Genomic DNA, 18,910 nt, shown 5'->3' with positions numbered 1-18,910 from the left:
GGGTGCTGAAGGAAGACTAGTGTGAATTAGACTGTAGTGAAATGAGGGGAGAGTGGCATAAAATGAGATTGGAAAGATAGGCAGAGTTTTGTAGATCATGATAATGGAGTTTGGATTTTATCCTAAGTGCAATGGTAAGCCATTGTAGGCCCTTTAGCAGAGGAGGGATTGATTTGATGTTTTATTTTAAGAAAGCTTCTCTGATTACATTTTGGGGAATTGATTAGAGTAGGTGTAAGAGTAGAGGTGAACCTTTTGCATAGTCCAGGTGAGAAATAATGAAGACCTGGGTTAAAGTGGTAGTGGTGGAGATGGAGAGATGTGGAGGAATTTAAGATATATTTTACGGGAAGAAACAACTGGATTTACTGATGAATTAGATATTGAGGATGATGCAAAGGAAGGAATAAAAGAAGGCTCTTTGGTTTCTGGTTTGAACAACCTTTGGACAGAATTTTTATTTATTCAGTGGGGAAAGATGGGCAAATTTGGGTAGGTAGGTATCATGATTTCTTTTTCAAGCACATTAAGTTTACAATGTCTTTGAGATGTTTAGGTGATGATGTAAAGAAACTAGACAATTAGATATTCAAACCTGAAATTCATATAAGTCAAGGCTAGAGATAGATGTTTGGGAGTCATGAGCATAAGGTTAGTGGCATTTAAATCCAAGGGAATGTCTGAAATGATCCAGGAAAAAGAGACAAATCTCAAAGGGCTGTGGCCTGAGTGTGAGGAATCCTAGAAATTACAAATCAGGTAGAAGAGGTGATTAAAGAGTGGAGACTAAGAGGTAGTAGTAGTGGGGATGGCATAAACCAAGAGAGTGTCATATTTGGAAGCCAAGAGAGGTCAGTGTTTCAAAGAGGGTATTGTTGATTTTGTTCAATGCTTATGCGAAATGAAGTTAAGATGAGCACAGAGAAATGACCATTGGGTTTTGTAACATTTGATTTTAATTCTGACTCTGTTACTTACTAGTAGTGTGAACTTGACCACTCCACTTCACATCGAGTCTCTGTATTCTCATCTTCAGAAAAGAGAATAGCAATACTTCTATCGTGTAGTTATTGTAAGGATTGATGAACCAACACGTATTTATCTGGATCAGCATCTGATAAACTTGGGATACTCAGTTGATATTAATTCCTTTCTTCTCTAGGTCTGTGATATGCTTTGAAACTTTGAATAAAGTATACCTATTCCTTGCTTAAAGATGTTAATTTGTTTAAGAAAATTCTGTTGCTTAGCAAAAATCTATAAAATAAAAAATATTACCATTAATTTGATGGTAAAAATCATGATATATTTCATTCCAACCCAACATACCCAAATACTTTCACAGATAGAAAAATATATCATTTAAAGGGCATCTGGGTGGCTCAGTTGGTTTAGCATCCATCTGACTGTTGATTTTGGCTCAGCTAATGATCTTACAGTTGATAAGATCAAGCCGTGCTGACAGTTTGGAGCCTGCTTGGGATTCTCTCTCTCTCTTTCTCTCTCTCTCTCTCTCTCTCTGTCTCTCTCTCTGCCCCTCACTTACTTGTGCATGCATGCACTCTCTCAAAATAAATGACATTAAAAAAAAGAAAAATATATCATTTAAGGAACAGTGAAAACAAATTTATGTAAGTAACAGATAACCTTTGAAAGTACATAGATGGATAGATTATACATAAACTATAAAGTAATAAAAGTTTATTGTACTTGCCAAAGGAAGAAAAGAATTGATAATGGCTAGTGGTTGGTGGAGGCGGAGTGTGAAGTATTCATTCTTTGGAAGATATGCTATTCTTTCTGCACCATTTTCCCCATCACTTTTTTCAGCCTTTGAGGGGTTCATGATTATCATGTCTTCACATAAACTTAATATAAAATTATAGCATACTCTTAGAGTTGTACAAGATGCTACCTCTTCATTCTTTTTTTAAAAAAACAAAATTTACTTAATGTTTATTCATTTTTGTGAGAGAGAGACAGAGACAGCATGAGCAGGGCAGGGCAGAGAGAGAGGGAGACACAGAATCTAAAGCGGGCTCCAGGCTCTGAGCTGTCAGCACAGAGCCCCATGTGGGGCTCGAACTCATGAACTGTGAGGTCATGACCTGAGCCAAAGTCAGATGCTTAACCAACTGAGCCACCCAGGTGCCCAATTTTCATTCTTTATTGGCAGTGAAGAACATTTGGGTCATCTAACATGGTTTACAATGTAAATTTTCCCACATGTTGTTCTCTGACAAGGAGTTGTTATGTTGAATAAGTTGGTGAGTGTTTTTGCCTGAAAGTGTAACATCAAAATATCTTATCTTATAGGGGCACCTGGGTAGCTCAGTCAGTTAAGCATCGGACTGGGCTTGGGTCATGATCTCATGGTTCATGAGTTCAATCCCCACCTCTGTGCTGACAGCTCAGAGCCTGGAGCCTGCTTCAGATTCTGTGTCTCCCTCTCTCTCTCTGCCCCTCCCCTGCTCATGTTCTGTCTCTCTCAAAAATAAATAAACATTAAAAAAATATATATGTATCATATAGTATATTTACTTAGTGTGGTTTTGGGTGAAAAAATATTTTGGTAAAAGGGGTGTCATTTGAAAAGTGATAAAACTTTTTCAGAACCATTTTAAATTAATTAGTTGCTATCTGATGTACTTACTGATCATCTACTCCATGCATGGTTATGTTAGGTTCTGTGGAGATAGCTAATATGTTTATAATTTAATGAGTAGCTTTTAGCAGACAGAATTTTTAAGTAATTTTTAATTTTAAAGGAAAAATAGTGAAAAAGCAAAAGCTATTATTAGTGGCATCTCTCTAATAATGTGAAATACTCTCAATTGAGTAAAATTTGAAAACCTAATTTACATTAACTGGAAATAAGAGAATCTGATTATAAAAAATGTAGTTATACTTTTAAACTATTTTTTTTTTTAAACATTTTTAATTGGCACTTATACCCCCAGACTGGCAAACCATGTTATGGGGAATCATAAAGTCACTCTGGCAGATGGGTAGGAGTATGGATGCACCAGAGAACCACTGTCCAGGCAGGTTGGATTTCCATTTCATGCTGAGCTCATACATCTAAGGCGCATGTATTTCTTGGCAAAAATCTGAATTTCCTGCTGAAAGTCTTGGCATAGATAAGCATAAGATCAATGAGTTCCAAGATAGGGCTCTGTGCCTTAAGTATCTATGTGTAACTTCTATTGGCATGATGCTTTAAAGGAAATGTATTTGGTAAGTTACTCATTTCCCCCTCTAAACTATAAAGTTGCTATATGCTAGTTTTAATAATATATTTTACAACTGTTGTTACTGGTTGGTGTTGTATATAGCTTGGTCCCAGAGCAATAGCATATGCAGATTGAAAATCAACCCAAAAGACTTCTTTGCATGAGTATTACAAACTGAGACTTAATTCTACTTCTCTCTGATCATTTTCTTTTTGTATTGATATTAGATTCAGTATCCACCTTAGTAGCCCGTCCAATGATGGGGTTTGTAGGCATCCCTAAACCGTAAAAAAATGGCTGAGATGAACTCAGGGGCATTCTTTGCTTTTCTGAAAGTAATTCTGTGTGGCTTATTTCAATTTATTTACTTTTTTCTCCAGAATTACTGTAAAGGTTTTCTATTTCACTCATTATAGCACAGTGTTTTTCACATTTGAATAGACTACATCTACATGAATTCTTTATAAGGACCTTAAAAACAAACTTTGCCAAGTCCCCGAATACAGAAGTGAATTCACATCCCAATACTCAGCTGCCTCATGAATAAAGGAGAGCCTGTGCCTGACACTTTGAAGCTGTAGCTGTTAAACCATACAGAATATTTACCTCAATAAATCATTATAAGAAACTAAGGTACAATTATACCCACAGAGAAAAAGAATTCAAAACACTGATTTATGTGTTTCAGTGCCTATTCCCTTTCCCACTATGTTTTGAATTTTATGCGTGTTTGTCATCTTTGGCTGCTCCTATGTATCTTTAAACTAATGGGTTCTGATTTTTTTTTTTAACATTCCTCATTAAGTTTGTTATTTTTCTTAGACATACAGACATGATTTGCATAGTGTACAAAGTTTTACATTTAAAATGAACTATATCTTATTTCCTAGGGCTGAAAAAAAGTGGAAAAAGTGACTTATTTTCAATAAAACACTGGCTTTGTTTAATTTATGGGCATTTAAGCTGAAGTTCCATATGAAGGGTTTCATTTGTCATTCATTTTGGAGTACTGGGAGGCAGTAAAGAACTGGGATATAAACAGGAAGTAGACCACTGCCCTAAAGAACCACCTTCTACTGAACCATTTTGCTTATTTGAAGTGATAATAGTATTAATGGAAAGAAACATTTGTTCACCAATGTGTATTTTGTCTCTCCGAAGGTAAAAAAGTCTAAAAGCAAAAGTAAAACAGTAGTAACACGTTGAGAGGAATGGCAGTGAACTTGACAGAGAGTTAATGTACAGAAAGGAACATTTTTGCCTAGAATAATTTACAATGTCACCTAGGATGTGGTAGAAAAAAAAAAAGGTTTTCTGATGGTATGCTATAAACTGAAAAAATATAAAAAGTCTTTTAAAACAGCTAAATAATTTAACAACAAAGGTAAAAATGCTGTATCTTACTGGTTTAATTTAAAACAATTTAATTTTTATAATTTTAGAAAAATCAAAGTACACGCCACCTCTGAAACTTAGAGAAATCAGAGTCTGAGGGTGCCTGGGTGACTCGGTTGGTTGAGCAGCAGACTCTTGGTTTCAGCTCCCGTCATGATCTCACGATTCATGGGTTTGAGCCCCGCTTCAGGCTCTGCACTGACAATGCAGAAATTGCTTGTGATTCTCTCTCTCTCCCACTCTCTCTGCCTCTTTCTCTCTGTCTCAAAATAAGTAAATAAACTTGGGGCGCCTGGGTGGCTTAGTCCGTTGAGCATCCGACTCCGGCTCAGGTCGTGATCTCCCGGTCTGTGAGTTGGAGCCCCGCATCGGGCTCTGTGCCAACAGCTCAGAGCCTGGAGCCTGTTTCGGATTCTGTGTCTCCCTCTCTCTCTGACCCTCCCCCGTTCATGCTCTGTCTCTCTCTGTCTCAAAAAAATAAAATAAACATTAAAAAAAATAATAATAAACTTAAGGAAAAAAAAATCAAGGATCAGTTTAGATCACAGGGTTGTACTTTTAAGCAATGTAATATTATCTAGATGTTATTTCCTTTTTCAATGTGTTAAATTGCAGATATTATTTGGATTAAAGTCAGACTTTTAATGAATTCCTTACTAACCAAGCAATAAGATTTCTCTCTCTCTCTCTTTTTTTTTTTTAATCTTTTCTAATGGGAGAAATATAAGGATACATGTAGAATGTAGGTTATTTGGGATTCTGGGATCTTCCCTTCCCCTAATTCTCTAATATTGCAACCTGTTTATTTCCTTCCAGTGACTAATTACAGTCTATAATTATTTTATTTATTGTGATTTTATTGTGTACTTTATTATATATCTTCCCAATAAGAGCTCCAGAAGTTATCTTATTAATAATATATTCCCACTACCCAGATGGATGTTCCTGTTGTATAGCATGTGCCTAATAAGTATTCATAGAATGAATGAATGAAGGGAGCCAGTATAGTGGGCACCCTTGTTTATTTTCATATTTATTTACTATGAGTATAGTTTGGTTAAGGTAAGTGGAGTTAGGGGAATGAGAAAGCCAAAGAAAGAAACAGCATAAGACAGAGAATCCAAATGGAGAAAATAAAATAAAATCTAGTTATTGAAGAGCAGAGGAAATATTCAAAATTTTCATATAGAAAGTGGTTCACAATGAGAAGTCATATGAGAGGAGTAAGATCAACAAGTCAAACAAGGAAAAAGTAAAAGAGAAGTTACAGTGAAAAAAATAACCTCATCCAACTCATTCATTTTGGGTACATTTTTATCAAGCACCTACTCTGTGTAAGGAACTGTGTTAGGCACTGAGGGTGTTCCCAACACACTTTGCCTTCAAGGAGCTTAAGTATAGCAGAAGGATAAATTATGTACATTAATAACAAGGAAGAAAAAACAAGAAACAAAAGAAAAGTATAAGCAAATTTCTTGAGAGTTCAAGCTAGTCATAAAAGACTACATATTGTATGATTCCACTTATATTAATGTTCAGGATAGGCAAATCCGTAGAGACTAAAAGAGATCAGTGGTGGGGCGCCTGGGTGGCTCAGTCGGTTGAGCTTCCAACTTTGGCTCAGGTCATGATCTCGCGGTCTGTGAGTTAGAGCCCCGCGTCCGGCTCTGTGCTGACAGCTCAGAGCCTGGAGCCTGCTTCGGATTCTGTGTCCCTCTCTCTCTGCCCCTCCCCCACTCATGCTCTGTCTCTCTCTGTCTCAGAAATAAATAAATATTTAAAAAAATTAAAAAAATAGATTAGTGGTTGTGTAGGGCATGAGGTAAGGTAGAAGGAAATGGGGAGTGATTGCTGTTAGGTATGGGGTTTCTTTTTTGGGGGGGTGATACAGCTGTTCTAAAACTGATTGTGGTGATGGCTGCATAACTCTGAATATATTTAACTCCACTGACTTTAGCAATCTAAATGGGTGAATTGTGTGCTATATGAATTATGTCTCCATAAAACTGTTAGAAATGTTTTTAAAGCATTCAGTGAGGATTCTGGAAAGGTATGGGCTGAAGGATTGAGGAAGAGGGGATTAGAGGAGATTTTGAGGATAGGGAAGAGGTAATGAAGAAACCATGGGTTATCAGGTGGCAGATAAATGGAACAATTTGGGGGTGCTTAAGCTGGATTTTCCCTTCTTACTTTTGAATAGGAAATTTCTGGGAATGGGGGAGAGAAATTATTAGGACTGGCAATAAGAAGACACCAGGTGCTTAAAGGAAGAGTGAAAAATGTATAAAGTTCCCTTTAGAGACAGTCCTCTCTCTGGGTGAATGAGAGCATGGACATGAGAACTCAAAACTAAAGCACAAATAGAAAACAATAAATGTATGTGTCACAGTACAGGAGGTTGAGGGAAAAAGGAAAAGAAGTGTAAGGGCATTAACTAGATGAAGGAAGGGGATGGAAGGAATAGGGGGCAAGTGAGAGAAAGTAATGTTAATGACTACCTATTCCTTTGTTTTCAGTTCAGGCACTCATGATTTCTTTTTGGGTTCTTTTTCTTCTTTGAGCCACCCTATCCCTTCAGATACTCAGTCCTTTCCTATTAGTTACTCTGAGATCTGATCAACTCATTTACTCTAAGAGGTTAGGCATATCAGGCTGTTCCTACTTTCAAGATCTTTTATTTTTAAAGAGGACTATAAGGAGAAGGCAGTGTTTAACACGTTATTACTGATGGAATTTAGACATCTGATTAGAAAGTTTGACTTTTTCTCAAAGAGGTAGAAGGGAATGTTTTTATCATACAATATAAGCAACTGCCTATTTCTTTATGAATCTGAGCAGAACGGATGGAAGTCTAAATGATCTCTGGTTTCTTTCAGGTTGCTTCATGTCAAATAGATTTTTTGCTATTAAGTAATGTTTCTAAAAATTGCCAGGAGAGTATTTGAATATTCTTGCTGGAAAATTTTTTAAATCTTCGTTACCTTCACAAAAATTCTCTATAATTTTGTACTCTAGTTTAAATATCCAGAAGAGTTGAGTCCTGAACTATGTTTTTTCTTTTTTTAATTTTTTTTTTAACATTTTTATTTTTGAGACAGAGAGAGACAGAGCGTGAACAGGGGAGGGGCAGAGAGAGAGGGAGACACAGAATCTGAAACAGGCTCCAGGCTCTGAGCAGTCAGCACAGAGCCCGACGCGGGGCTCGAACTCACGGACCGTGAGATCATGACCTGAGCCGAAGTCAGACACCCAACCGACCGAGCCACCCAGGCACCCATTTTATTTTTTTTAAGTTTATTTATTTATTGAGAGAGAGAGAGAGAGAGAGAGAGAGAGAGTGGGGGAGGGGCAGAGAGCAAGAGGGAGAGAGAGAGAATCCCAAGCAGTCTCCACATTGCCAGCACAGAGCCCAGTGTAGGCTCAAACTCACAAACCGTGAGATCATGACCTGAGCTGAAGTTGGACACTTAACGGACTGAGCCACTCAGCCACCCCATGAACTATGTTTTTTAAAGCCCACTTTTAACTTTGGGAGAATCCAAACTAGATTTAACCTGTAAACTGAGAATTTGGATATTTTGTAGGAAACTCAAGGTAAATATAATGTTCTACCCTATTCCTCTTAGCTGTGTAATTAGAGAACCTCACTAGGCTTTTATTCATTCAATAAATTATTTATTTAATACCTACTATATGACAGGTCCTGTGCTAAGAGTCTCAGATTCTTCACATTAACATAAGCATAATAATACCTGTTTTGCAGGGTTATTTAGGTGGTGTATATAAAAATCTACCAAAGTACTTGATACAAAGATGTTTAATAAATGTTTTTTTTAAAAGGTTGCTAAGCTTATTATCATTTTACCTATTTGATCTTTTGTATTTTTTTCCTTGTAATTAATAAAGAAATGTAATTGTGAGAGAAGGGACCATGTCTTATTTATTACAGTACTTTGCAAATAGTAGGTTTCCACATACTTCCAGAAAGAAAAATTATTATAATTCCTGACACAAAGTAAATTATTTTCAAGTAATGAAGTGGAGGAGATCGTTTTAGTCGAATTGTGTACAACATTTGGTTTCAGGCTTCTTGGCAATTCAGAATAAGTGAACATCAGAGTATTGCTATCCAATAAAAAGAGTGCATACTTTTTTTCAAATAATGCAAAATTTTCTCTATCATTCAATTCTAAAAGGAATTTGATCTTTATGTAACCCATTCTGAGTGTAATTGACAGTGCCTTCAATAGCAGATTAGATTTGTTAGGTTGACAAAAGGTACTATTCAAAGGTGAGAGGGTAAGTTAGAAATTGTATAATTGGTAAGAGAAGTTAGGGTACTTCACTAGCTTTATTCCTTCTTTCGATAAGTGTTTATTGAGTACCTGCTGGTGAGAGAAAAACAGAAGAATTATAGGTGTATTAAAACAATTTGCAAGGTGTATTACAGAGTGATACTGTTGAAAGAAATACAAATTTTTCTGTGTTGTAACTCATAAATGATGTTGCATGGGCAAAATTTTAAAGTATAAGGTATCAGGTTTGAGCATGTTGTAAAAAAGATGAAATAAACAAACACAAATTTTTAAAGTTAGTTTGTTTTTGATGCAGAGAGAAATAAAAGTCAAAGATATATCAAGTTTATTTCATAGCACTCAAGCTTTCCATTAGCATTCCCCTCTACTTTCCAGATTATATTTCTAGTTTATATTATTATGAAACACTTTGAGAAACTCAAAAGTGAAAAAGGTCTTTGTAATTTAAATCAGTATTTGTAATTAAAAATTCCTCTGGGCTGGAGGTTGGCACTGAGGTCTCTTTCTATCTTGAATAGTCTTTTTCATAAAAAATATTCACCAGCCATTTTTTAATCAAATGAAAATTTAAAAGAATGTTTCTGGCAGTCATGAGACATTATACATTCATAAAAATAATAAAATGTTTTCATTACCAGGTGTTCTGAGAATGTTACATTCACCAATTTACAAGTGTAATTTGATCATTTACCATTAGCATATGAAATATTTTGTGATACCCTCATGGTCATTAATCCATATTTGTGAACTGTATATTTTCCTTGTATTGTATCATACTGATTAGTGTGATTTGATCCTGTAGTAAAAACACATTCTGTGTACACACTATGTAACTTATTAAAGTACAAACATATAATGTACATTTTTAATGCTACAGGAAAGCAAATTCAAATTTGATGCCACTTGTGACCTTCTAATAATTGTTTTATTTATTACTTACTTATTTGCTAAATGTTCAAGGGAAAACTATCCCTTAAAGAAGTGTGTGGGGAAGAATTATGTAAATATAAATATAAATATAAATATATATATGTTTACTGCATAGGTAGTTTCTTTGACATGAACTATTTCAGTTGAGATGTAAAATACAATATTCAGGATTTTTTTTCCTTGTTCATAAAATATTACAGTACAACACAGGCTTTCTGAAGGTGTCTGGGACATCAAACACCTTTAGAAGATTGGGGACGCAGGAAAACAAGAAGGCTAGCCAGTGGGCTTGGAATGGAGAATCTTCCAAATTTTCCATGCCCAGAGAGAATAAAGGATACTAATGGAAAAAAAGTTACTGTACTTCAGAGCTAGCCAGTGTCCTAGGACTGGAAAAAGGTCTGTGAGAGGAAGGTTCTGATGTTTGTAAAAGTGCCTTCCAGTAGTCTGACTCAGGAAATCATATATAGTAAACTGATTTAACAATTTACATAGTCACTGTGTTTTCCCCAAGCATTGTCCTTATTTCTTGCGGGCACACAGACACATGCTTTTATTTCATAGAAGGGTTAAAACAATTCAGAGAAGTTACCTCTTCTAATAAAGACCAGCATAGTGACCAATGTAGCATTTAAAAAAATACATGGAGGGGTGCCTGGGTGGCTCCGTCGGTTAAGTGTCCGACTTCAGCTCAGGTCATGATCTCACGGTCTGTGAGTTCTAGCCCCGCATTGGGCTCTGTGCTGACAGCTCAGAGCCTGGAGCCTACTTCAGATTCTGTGTCTCCTTCTCTCTGCTCCTCCCCTGCTCATGCTCGGTCTCTCTCTGTCTCAAAAATAAATAAAAACATTAAAAAAAATTTTTTAAAATACATGGAAACTTTCCTTTAGACCATAAAGTCTTAGAAGGATTCAGGGGGCGCCTGGGGGGCCCAGTCACTTAAGTTTCCAACTTAGGCTCAGTTCATGACCTCATGGTTTGTGGGTTTGAGCCCAGGGTCAGGCTGTACTGACAGCTCAGAGCTTGGGACCTGCTTCAGATTCTGTGTTCCCCTCTCTCTTTGCTCCTCCCCTGCTTGTGCTCTGTCTCTCTCTCAAAAATAAATAAACATTAAAAAAAAAAGAAGGATTTGGGAGTTTGTTTTAAGTATGTATAGTGACTAGCAAAATTGCATGAATGTTAGTGTACATAATTGATATTTTATAATAAAAAATACAGTGAGATATTCCATCAATTTGGACTTTTATTTGTAAATCATTTTTGAATTTTCTCAAATTATTAGTAAAATATTTCCTTCAGGTTTCAAAAATACCTTGAAATAATAAAATAATTCAATATTTACATTTAGACTAACTCCAGAAATCAGATAATGAAGTGTGTTTAGAAAACTTTCAACTAGTATCTTTGTTTTACCAAACATGAGCTTTTGATCCTATGTCAGGTAGAACTGCATACTCACGTTATTGAATGTTAATACATTACTTTGTTTTCCTGAGCCGGATTTCTGGGGGTTTCAGGCCATAAGATCCTTGTTAAAATCAGGATAAATTCATTAATAGAAAAAAAAGGTATATATCACATTGAAAATGTATTGTCTGTTTAGGATTTATAATGTAGGCGGTGATACGCAGTGTGAAATAGTTTAAAGTGCACTAGAATTACAGTGGGGACCTAGGGTGCCTGGGTGGCTCAAGTCAGTTGAGCATCTGACCTAGGCTTATTCCTGAATTCGAGCCTCGCATTGGGCTCTGTGCTGACAGCTCAGAGCCTGGAGCCTGCTTCAGATTCTGTGTCTCCCTCTTTCTAACCCTCCCCCACTCGCACTCTGTGTCTCTCTAAAATAAATAAACATTAAAAAATTAAAAAAAAAATAGAGGACCTAGTTTTAGTCCTTGATCTATAATAGGGAAGTAACTCACCAGTTTTCAATTTTAGTTGGTTTGTTTTTGATGTTTGAAAGTAAACTTCAACACTAAAGGCTACAGGCTATTAAGTAAGTAAGTAAAAGTGAATAGTAGTATGCAAAATTAGAAAATTCACAAGCAAGTTTATCAAGTCATACAAGTGTATTTAAAGGAAAGAAAAACATCTAGGTATGTGATATCCAGCATGGTTGCCACTAACCACATGTGGCTATTTAAATTTGGATTTAAATTAACAGACATTAAACCACACTCAAAATTTAGTTTTTAGTCTTACTTAGCCATGTTTTAAAATTTCAATAGTCACATGTAGTTAGTGGCCAGACAGATATAGAACATTTCCATCAAGGCAGAAAGTTCTATTGTATACCACTGATCTAGGTGCTTAGTCAACTGGTCTTGATTTCTGTAGTGGTCACAGGAGCATTATAGGTATAACCTATAATTCAGATTTCTTACCAGGTATCATTCTTTTTTTTTTTTTTAATTTTTAAAATGTTTGTTTATTTTTGAGAGAGAGACAGAGCACAAGCAGGGGAGGGGCAGAGAGAAAGACACACACACACACACACACACACACACACACACACACAGAATCTGAAACAGGCTTAGGCTCTGAGCTGTCAACACAGATCCTGACACAAGGCTCAAACTCGAGAATCAAGATCACGACCTGAACCGAACGTGGACACTTAACCAACCAAGGCACCCAGGCACCCCATCTTACCAGGTACTGCTCTGTCATAGGCATGTAGGTTGATACCTGCTTGAGTCAAATGGATTATTTTTGGACTTGGTGCTAATTCTTCTTGTCCAGAGAACCTCCAATATTTATTAGTCTGGGGGAAATCCCTTGCATTCTCATAGACTAAAGGAAAACTGTGGATTAGTTAGGACTGAGAAATTCTTTTTTGGAAGCTTATATGTAATATATATTTATGTATGTGTTTTATTTTATCATATATATATATATATATATATATATATATATATATATATTTATTTATTTATTTTAGAGAGGGTCTCAGAATGTGTGTAGAGGAGAGGGTCCAGGGGAGAGAGAGAAAGAATCCCAAGCAGGTTCCATGTTCAGCGTGGAGCTAATGCGGGGCTTGATCCCATGACCCTGGGATCATGACTTGAGCTGAAATGGAGAATCAGATGCTCAACTGACTGAGCCACCCAGGTGCCCCTATTTTACTGTATTTTTAATTTTATGTATACTTCTACCTTCTAACGATGATTTAGGGCAGCTTCTCCTTGGAAAATTTTTCTGTTATTTTTTCCCAATGTGACTCATTCAGGTCTATTCAACATATATTTATTAAACACTAATGTCCAGCTGGATATAAAAACTCTGGGAAATATTCAGATTTATGAAGAACAATTCCTACATTAAGGAGTTTGTAATAGGAATGGAGAAAATATATTTTTACATGAAAAGTTTAAAAATGCAAGATAATCTGGGAAGGAGGGATCTACGAACTTGAGTGGTTGAAGAAGTTAAGAAAAGGGACTTGAGCAGAGATTGAGTATATTAGAAAGAACTTTCCAACAGAAAAGAGCCAAAGATCATATGTAAGAATCAACTAAGTATGTTAGATACTGCATTGAGTGTAGATTAGTCTGTTAGATTAGTCTAACAAATAGCACATACACTCATACATTCTTTATGAAGTCTAGAGCAAAAAGAGTTCTGCCCCCTTTGCTTCCTTTTCTCTCTACGAACTCTGAATCCTCCCTCTTCCTTACTACCCTTAGCTAATTAATCATTGTATTTTGTAGAGTAGATTCTTCCTTTCTAGGGAGTTATGAATCATTACTTTTTTTTTTTTTTTGAGAGAGAGAGAGAGAGAGAGAGAGAGAGAGAGAGAGAGAGAGAGAGGAGGGGTAGAGACAGAGAGGGAGAGTAAGAATCTCAAGCAGGCTCCATGCCCACTTGACACCAATGTGGGGCTCCATCTCAACAAGGATGAGGTCATGACCTAAACTGAAATCAAAAGTCAGATGCTTAGCCAACTGAGCCACCCAGGCACCCCTGTGAATCATTACCTTTATTTCTAAAAATTCCGAATGTCTCAAGCACATTTATTTCTCATATAACAGTCTAAGTCCTGGTCTGGTTGGTCCTGGTTGGTGATTGGCTCTCTTTCATATAGTGATTCAGGAAACCAGGCTCTTTGGGGGCTCAGCTGTCCCTTAGAACAGGCAGAAGGAGAAAGTGTGGATGAGTAGAGCTGGTAATTAAAGTTTTATCCTATAAATGGGATTTATCACTTCTGTTTACATTCCAGGATTCAGTTATGTGGTCAGTTATATTTTCCAAACAATGAAGAAGACTAGGAAATGTAGTCTAACTGTGCTCAGGAAGGAGAAGATATTTGGTGATCATCTAGCAGCCTTAGCCACACACAGGAAGCCAATAAATCTAGTTTAGCTAATAAGGAAGGTTAGTATGGGAGAACAATGAGAAAAAGACTGGAAATTTAGCATAGGGTCACATTGTGGGAGACTTTGTCAGTTTAAGCATTATGAACTTTCTTTTGTAATCATTTCAATGCTTTTGTACAAAAGAAAGATAGGGTGAAAATGGAGTTTTACAAGCATTAATCCAGTGTACAGAATGCATTGGAGGCAGAAAGATTTTTAAGGGAAAAGGTAGTCCAGGTTTGAGATGACAAGAGCTTGGCCTAAGGAAGTAGGAGTGGAAATGAAAGGACTGATTTATAACCCACTAGAAAGAAACTATAAAATACGATGATCGATTAGTTTGGGTCCTATGGAAGAGGGAGGAATTAAAATGGTGGGGAGAATGGAGAGGAATTTTCTTTCTGCTCTAAACATTCAAAGGAGTATCTGTGTGTGTGGTATTTGCCTTATTATTTCTAATTTACCTTAAAAAATCATTTTCAACCTTTTAGATTGCTTAAGGATTTCCTAGGGCATATGTTAAAGGGGGAGATCCTGGGCCTTCTAGAGATTCTGATTTATAGGTGTGTGTTTTTTATAAGCATGCTGAATGATTATGATGCAAATTTTTCAGACTACACTTTGAACAACATTTTCTTAAACATGTTGGCTCATGTAAACATATTGGCTCAAGTAAAGTGATGCTTTACTTTTTTTGTAGCAAGTGATTGGAAATTACTTACTTTTATAGGCCGATAAAGGATAGTTGAGTCTTTAGGTTCTGAGTAGAATGATCATAACCATTCTTAACAGTGTTTTCCTTATTGTCCTGGTACTTTTCATTTCCTCTTTTCAGTTCTCTGAAATGTTTGTATTAAGAATCAGAAGTATTTTCCATCCTGTCCTAAATTAGCCCAAGTGATAGCCAAAGAAATAGAAATAACAATCTGCTCACTCTATTTTCAAAATTGTAATTTTTTTTTGGATGGCATTGATATTAGGGTGGTATCTGAATTTTCTGGGATTGTTGTGATGCACACACCTCTGAATATCTCAGTCAGAAAGAAAAGGCGGAGTGCTGATTCTTCCCCTTCCTAGCATGTGTGATTTCATCTTCATTCTTCAAATGCAGTGTTTAAAGTGTAGAAAATGTCTATAAAGATACATACCCAATTTTTAACAGCAGTGCTCAGAAATAGAATTGTGAGGTGAAGGAAAGAAATGGGGCTTTTACTTGTTATTTTATACTTTATATTTTTCTGTACTGTTTTTAAAAACCATGAATATACATCAATTTTAAGTATGTGTCTTTTCTAGGACATCTGGGTGACTCAGTCAGTTAAGCATCTGACTCTTGATTTCAGCTCAGGTCATGATCTCACAGTTTGTGAGGTCAGGCTCTGTGCTGATAGTACAGAGCCTGCTTGGGATTCTCTCTCTACCTCTCTCTCTCTGCCCTCCCTACTCACACTCCTTCTTCCTCTCAAAATAAGTAAATATACTTTTAAAAAAGTGTCTTTTCATCCTAGATTAAATAGATGTAATAGTAATACTAGCTACCACTTATTTTTTTTTATTAGATTTTGAAGTGTCTATTTATTTTGAGAGAGAGTGTGAATGGGGGAGGGGCAGAGAGAGAGAGAGTTGGGGACAGAGGATCTGGAGTGGGATTTGCACTGACAGCAGAGAGGCCCATATGGGGCTTAGACTCATGAACCCAGAGATCATGACCTGAGCCAAAGTCAGACACTTAAGCAACTGAGCCACCCAAGTGTCCCAATTAACTATCACTTATTAAGCGCCTTCCTTTTACTAGCCCTCACTTTATTTACTATTCACAAGAATCCTTCAAGGTAAGTATTAACATTCCCATTTTACATAGGAAACCAAGATTCAGAGAGTTCATAAAATATGCCTCAGGGCTTATGACTATTAAGTGGCAGAGCAAAGAACTAAATCCGGGTCTCTTCTTATCCAAGTCCATGTTTGTTATGTCTAACCACAAAGGCCTTGTTCCCTCTAATTCCTTTGGATGGATAGAACCTGTGTATGAGTGGTAATTGTTTTAGTCTGTTAAGAATTTTTTAGCAATTAAGAAGATCAACTACTAAGAATAAAGTAATCAGTGGAAATAAGAGGCAAAGAAAATTCCATGGAGTGTCCTATGACTGGAATAAGTTAGTCTGGTCATTTGGTTGCAAGATATTTATTGAGTGTCACTTTGTACATATCTTTTTACTAGGCCCTAGGGATTGAATGCTTCACTTGTTATGGTCCCAGCAGGAAACAATTCCACTCTGAGGAAAAGGCTTTAATGAAAGGACTACCTTCAAAGATGTGGGGAGGTAAGTAAAACAATAAGAAATGCTGAGGAACCCAGAGACCAACAGGAGGAAGCCATTACCATCCTCAGGCCTGAGGGCACAAAAGGATGGAACAGTGCTATTAGAGCCCAGAGTCCTAGAGGAGGGCCTACTGGGCAGGAGCCATTGTTTAGCTATGCAACAACTACTACTAGACCTGAGACCCCAAAGTAGGATGAGAGTATAGAAGAAATATTCTTCTTTGTTCCTGCTAGTCTCCTGCAGGTGCTTCCCCTTGGCTAAATACAAACAGAAGCCACTTAACAGTTTGCCCAGGTGATGTAGTCTGTGGTTTTAGCCTCCCAGGGCTATGTGTGGAGAATGGGTCTGGGAGTGGGGCAGAACAAATGGAGAATAACCATATATCCCTTCATTGCTTTGCCATTGTTTCAAGATAAGGACAAAATTCTTCATATGGCTTATAATGCCCTATACCATTTGACCTCTGGTGACTTCTTAAGCATCAATTCATTCTCTCCACTCTAAATTTTCCTTGTTCATCTGTCCTTTGTTCTTGCCATGTATCCATCTTCTACAAGTGCCCTTTCACATGCTCTACCCTTTTCCTAGATACCTCCTTCTTTTTCCTCCCTTTTCACCTAATTAATGTTTACATATCTTTCAGATCTTAATTCAAAAGTTGCTTCCTTAGGGATGTCAGACTTCTCTGATCAGATCACATTTCTTTTTTTGTAAGTTTTTTAAAAAATATTTATTTATTTATTTTAGATTTTAAAAAATGTTTATTTATTTTAAGAGACACACACACACACACACACACACACACACATGGAATCTGGAGCAGGCTCCAGGCTCTGAGCTGTCATCACAGAGCCTGATGCCGGGTTCAAACAAACGAACTGTGAGATCATGACCTGAGCCGAAGTTGGATGCTCAACTGACTGAGCAACCTAGGCACACCCCTTTTGTAATTTTTTTTTAAAGCAGACCATAATTCTTCTTTATATCATGCATAACAGTAACAATTTACATTTATTACATTTGTCTGATTATTTGTGTTTACATTTTTCTGATTTTTTCATTAATGGATTTCTTCATGCTAGACCAAGAGCTCCATGAAGGAACTGAGTCTGAATTTTGCTCACCAGTGTAGTTCCAGTGTTCACATAATGTTTGGCACTAAGTAGGTACTTAATAAATATTTTTCAGAAGAACAAATGAAAATAGAAGATGAACAGAAGCCTCCAAAGGATTCACATTGTTTAACAAAGATAATACATGCATAAATAAAACAATATAAAAGCAAATACAGAGCAAAAATTATAACAGTTAAAGCAAGATCTCAAAGATTCCACAAATGTTCTGCACTATAGGTATTTGCATCTTATTGTCAAGTCACTTGCTTGCAGTCTGACACAAAAGTCTCATGTAAAAATTTACCTAACACAGCACCTAGTATGGTGTGACTTGTATATAGTGGTCATTCATTAACTATTAATCAATGTAGACAAATTATGAAGGTATAGTAGGCTTGAGAATTACTATGCATAGAAACCACCTGATCAGAATCACATATTTAAAATATAGACTCCATTCATCTGTTGAAGAACATTTGGGTTGCTTCCATATCTTGGCTATTGTATATAATACTATGATAAAGATAGGGGTGCATATATCTTTTCAAATTAGTGTTTTTGTTGTCTTTGGCTAAATTCCCAGTAGTGGAATTACTAGATCATATGGTAATTCTGTTTTTAATTTTTTGAGGAACCTCCATACTATTTTCTAGAGTGGCTAGACTAATTTGCATTCTATACCTGAAACTAATATAACACTGCATGTTAGTTATACTTCAATTAAAAAAGGGGGAAAATAAAATGAAATAAAATAAAATAAAATAAAATAAAATAAAATATAGACCCCACTCCATAGATACTGGTTTCATTAGAAACCAGCATTACTTGAGTAAAGTCTGAATATCTGCATTCTAAATAAGTACCCCAAGTAATTCTGATGCAGGTGATTTGAGGACTACATTTTGAGAAATACTGGACCATTAGCTGCTTGGTGGCAGCATAATATTCTGGTTAAATATGGGCTTAGGAATTAGAGATCCCTGGGTTTGAATCTTGACTCTTATACTAACTAGCTATTATTTAAGCCCTCTAGATAACAATTTTTGGCTATAAAATAGGTTATAATAGCATCTACTTCCTAAGACTATTGTGGAGATTAAGTAAGAAAATATATGCAAAATGTTTACCACAGTGTCAGTTATATAAGTGTTAAATAAATGATAGAATTGGTTTTAATAGTCAAAATTTAGCCTGATGCCTAGAACATAATTGATGTTCAGTGAATGACAAGTGCATGGAGTACAG

General features: G+C 36.2%; 1 protein-coding gene across 2 annotated transcripts in view; it reads left to right on the top strand.

Annotated features, from left to right (window-relative positions):
- Positions 1-18,910, top strand: part of SOX6 (SRY-box transcription factor 6) — a 693,774-nt gene that overhangs the window by 16,713 nt on the left and 658,151 nt on the right. For both annotated transcript variants that reach the window (XM_058688340.1, XM_058688339.1), the window contains exon 4: positions 16,448-16,550. The gene's annotated coding sequence lies outside the window, so the exon portion shown is untranslated. The remainder of the gene's footprint in view (positions 1-16,447; positions 16,551-18,910) is intronic.

This window comes from Neofelis nebulosa, chromosome 10, assembly GCF_028018385.1.
Source record: "Neofelis nebulosa isolate mNeoNeb1 chromosome 10, mNeoNeb1.pri, whole genome shotgun sequence".
Taxonomy (NCBI): Eukaryota; Metazoa; Chordata; class Mammalia; order Carnivora; family Felidae; genus Neofelis; species Neofelis nebulosa.
The sequence above is the reverse complement of the archived record's forward strand: the minus strand, read 5'-3'. Positions and strand labels throughout refer to the sequence as shown.